The sequence below is a fragment of the Podarcis melisellensis genome, assembly GCF_964234715.1.
Source record: "Podarcis melisellensis genome assembly, chromosome: 4".
In the NCBI taxonomy this organism is placed as follows: Eukaryota; Metazoa; Chordata; class Lepidosauria; order Squamata; family Lacertidae; genus Podarcis; species Podarcis melisellensis.
The window spans coordinates 48,633,369-48,637,673 of record NC_138531.1 but is presented as its reverse complement, the minus strand read 5'-3'; the positions used below and the strand labels follow the sequence as shown (position 1 = coordinate 48,637,673).

The following is a 4,305-nucleotide window of genomic DNA, read 5'->3' as shown; positions in this document are numbered from 1 at the left end:
CTTCTCTTTCTAGCTGGAGGTGGGGTGGGGGGCAGGGGAGAGTGGATGGGTTGGGGGTGGAGGACAGAATTTGAGTTCATTAAACCCTACTTCATTCACCCACCTAAGTAAATACAGAAAGGATTGCTGGCTGCTTTTTTTTTTTTTTGCCTCTCTTTCTCTTTCTCTCTATCAAGGAGAGCTAGGTGGGGAGGGCGGGGGGGGGGGGAAGCAAGCCATCACAGACACCATGGCACCACTATGTCCATGACCTCTCTACCAGGTACAATTCCATTATGAAAAGTGTGTCTGCCAATGCTTAGTTAGGTACCTAATAATTTATTCTCTGTTGGGCGGGGGGGGGGGACTGTTCTTAGCACACATTGTGAATAAGTAGTTTGTAGTGCCAAGAGATGCCCCTGCGTTGTAATTCTACATCTAGTGATGGTGGCTGTTGCTGGCATAGCACTGCCAGTCTATAAGGTCAGTGGTAAAGTGTCTGCTTCACCTGCAAATCCCTGGCATCTCAAATTGGGCAGGGGAAAAGCTTGTCTGAAATCCTGGAGAGTTTCTGCCAGTCAGTGTAGACAGTACTGAGCTAGATCTTACTCCATATAAGGCAGCTTCTGCTGTTTCTGTGTTTATCTGCTTCTGTGTGAACTCTTTGGGTTTGTTTTTGATGCTTGCAGAGTACCAAATTGTTCATTACTGGTGTCTAAATTTCTGTTTTATCGCGCGTGTGTTTTTATCATGCCCTTCCTCATATGGCTTCCCCTCATAACAAACCTATGGGGTCAGTTAGACTGACAGATTAGGACCAACCCAAGTGGAGCTTCGCATTTAGGGGTGGGGTGGATTTGGGCATTGCTGCCATTTCTTCTCTCTCTCTCTCTGTATGTTTGCTATTGCAGTGTCTCATTTGGTCTGAGCACATTCCAACCGGTATTTCAGGACTTTTTCACCCCAGTGGGAGAGATTTTAAGCATGTGCTCAGCCATCCCAGTAAAATCAAGGAGACATCAATATACTGAACTTGGGTTGGATTGTGCCAAGTATTGTTTTGGCAAGATCCCCTCTTCCTGCACTATTTGTTGTATTGGTTCTATTCAGTGTAATTTACTGTGGTTTGGATTCTGGAAGTTTTTCTGTGAGGTACAGATGTGAGGTGACCCTGTGCTTTCGCAGGTCTTTCAGTTTCGGTGAGTTTTATGAGAATGAGTTCCCCACTGCTACTAAAGAAATAATTGTTTCTCCTTTTGAAGCATACAATTTTAATTGCATTACAAATGAAAAACAAGTTGTTATCCTTTCAGACTATTAAAAGCTGTTTTATAACAAACCACAAAAGTCCCAATAATCAACTGGGGGGGGGGGGACAAGTCAAAGTGAATGTTTTATTTTGTGTGTACATCATTTTAAAAGATCATTGATAGAATGATAATTTCATTCCGGTAAGCATTGCAAAATCTGTACTTGCCGTAGTTTGACTTTAAAATCCATTTCAGAGCTGGACAAATTTCAAACTGCTGTAGGCAAAATGACATTCAGCCCTATAATTTACTCTTCATTACCACAGCGACCAGGCAGAAGGGCATCCCAGTACAGTAAGATATTCTGGAAGCTAAAATGTATTAGTGATAACGTTCAATAAGAGGAGGAGGAGAATATAAAAGGGGTGGGCAAACTTCAGTCTTGATAGATCTACCAACGAGAATCAGGTGCATAAGGTATACGGTTAGAATTAAAAAACAAGAGTGCCTCTGAGCATGTTCTGTTTTCAGTAGGGGGCTTAAACTGAGCTCACAGTTCTTTCACACAAAAGTCAATTCCTGAAAAGTCAATTCATTTCAGCAGTCTGATTTAAGTGGGAAAAGTCATATTATTGTTGTTTTGTTGAACAGCTGGAAGCCAGAGAACCTTGTCAATCTGCTACAAATCAACCAAAGACCAGTAAATTCTGATCTGTCCATTCCTGTTATAGGGAATCTTGGAAACTGAAAACTATCTTTTCTGTTGATAAGCAAAATTCTGACTTCTTAGGATAGACAGTTTGAGAGGAAAGGCAGCAACTATAATTGAGCTGTCTTTGCCACATATTTGATCATCTTTCTGATTCATAGTATTATATTCTCCTTTCCTTCACCCACAGCAAAACAAACTTAACTTGATTCATACCCTTAAAAGGGGGGGGGGGAGAGCATCCCTAAACCTGAATTACTCACGTGGTTATGATTAAGTTATTGGCACAGAACCTTGCCCCCTTCAGCTCCTCCTTCTCATACCCTGATGACTCCCTGTCTCAGTCATTGAATATTTACACAACTTCATTTCAGAACTCTCATTGAGTAGCTTTTTAAAATGGAGGATTAAAAAACAACAGTGTTTCCAAGTTATGATACTTACATCGTAAGTTATGATACATAAGTCTACAGACGTTAAAAAGTGTTAAACATGCAGTATAATGATACAAACAAAAAAATTATTTCAGTGAGATGAAAGAAGGAATCTTTGTATTTCTCAAGTAATACAATTCTTCAGTGAATAATTTGCCAATGGTTCTTTCATAATGAAAATCCGTGTGTGTGTGTGTGTAAAAACATTTTGTGGAGGAAGAAAAACTTTACATCCCATAATGGAAATTTCAAGGTTCCTAACAACATGCATGAAAACAGAATTTTTAGCTGTGTGGATATTTGGTTTGTCTAAAACATTTTTCAAAATTTTGGATTGTTTTTATTGCTTGTTCCCTGCTGCCTATGGCTCATTTGGGAGGAAGGATAATGATGATGATGATGATGATATTCTGTTCCCGGTGCTAAATGTGGTGTTCTTGTATTTTTTGTAAACATACAGTAAATAAATATGTGATGATACAGACTTGCATAGCTCCTACTATAGTCACCCTAATAATGAATCATAAATAACTTAGTGCTACATTAAGAATATATCAGTTTATCATGTTAGATTTCTGACCTTTTAAATCCGATTCAGTTCATGTGAGGAGTTATAGGTATGTAATACCTATTGATTTGCCGAATGCAGGTTATTAGAATTTGGATCGCCTTTTTTTTTTTTTTTTTAAAGTAAAGCCACAGTATTCACAGTAAAGCCACAATGGACAAGCCTTCCCAGAGGGGTCCTATCAGCCACACAACCTGAAATTTACTGGATGCAAGATGCAGGAAATAGAGGAGGTAGCTTCCCTTTGCAGTTCCTTTACAAAGATATGAAGGAAGAAGAGACTGAGGGGAGAAGTAAAGAGGGCACTTGGTTTTTCTTCTCCCTCCCTCCTCACCTTGCAGGTGTTGGGTTCTCCAAAGATGAAAGACAGGTACCAGGTTGTTGTTTTTTAATGGTTCCTAATTGGGTAGGGCTAAGAATTCATAATCACTACAAGAGACAGGAATGTGATACGTATTAAGAAACATCTCTCTTAGTACTTTTAAGAGAACAAGGAAGGAGCCAAACACCTGCAAGGAGTGAGGGAAGCAAAACCCCTTGGGGTTGCATGCAGGCATTTTGTATACAAATTTAGGCAAATATAAACTTCTCTTCTATCTTCCATATATTCGTTGGATGCTGGTCTCTACTTGCAGAGTCCCAGCCCCAGAATGTTATTGAAAATGTAATTCACCTAGGAGGGGACTTACGTTTTGAATGTTGCTAATATGTTCCCTGGTTACTCTAGTTATACTTCTTTGCTTGCATAGAGTGTAAGTCTGTTTTGGCATAATCTTCCATGGGTCAGATGCACCAAGTAGCCCGACAAATGCATTTTCACCCCATGAAAGCTAATGTCACAGTAAATATGTTAAGTCTTTCTGAACAAAAGTTGGCAAAGCCTTGACATGATAATAGAAATGGAAAGCATTTAGTGCAACGTGTTTTAGCAAGACGCCTTCTTCAGAGGCGCTACAAGATAACAAATTATATTTCAGGATACTTAATATAAAAGTACCCACTAACCCAGTTTGAACAAAGCACCCACAAGCATAACATTAAAAAATGGAAGTATTTAAAATCAATGTAATTGCATAATATGAGCCTTGAAATGTTTTTGAAAGTTTAAAATATGTTAATAAAAAATTACTGGTGACTAATAACCAGAGCATGAATCATATAAAATATTTACAAGTTATTCAGCACCAAAAAGGTATATAAAACAGAATGTGTGTTTGTAGTGTGTAAATATTTGGTTTATATATTTACATAAAAAGACAGTCTGTAACCCTGTGCTCACTTAGTTGAATTCAGTGGGGCTCAACTTTGAACAGACCAGTTTTTGCCATCCTGGTACCCTCCAGATGTATTGGGCTGCAGATCCCA

The 4,305-nt window shown here is 39.0% G+C and overlaps 1 long non-coding RNA gene across 1 annotated transcript in view; it reads left to right on the top strand.

Annotated features, from left to right (window-relative positions):
• LOC309368046 overlaps positions 1-4,305 on the top strand; it is a 65,165-nt gene that overhangs the window by 36,530 nt on the left and 24,330 nt on the right. The window lies entirely within an intron of this gene.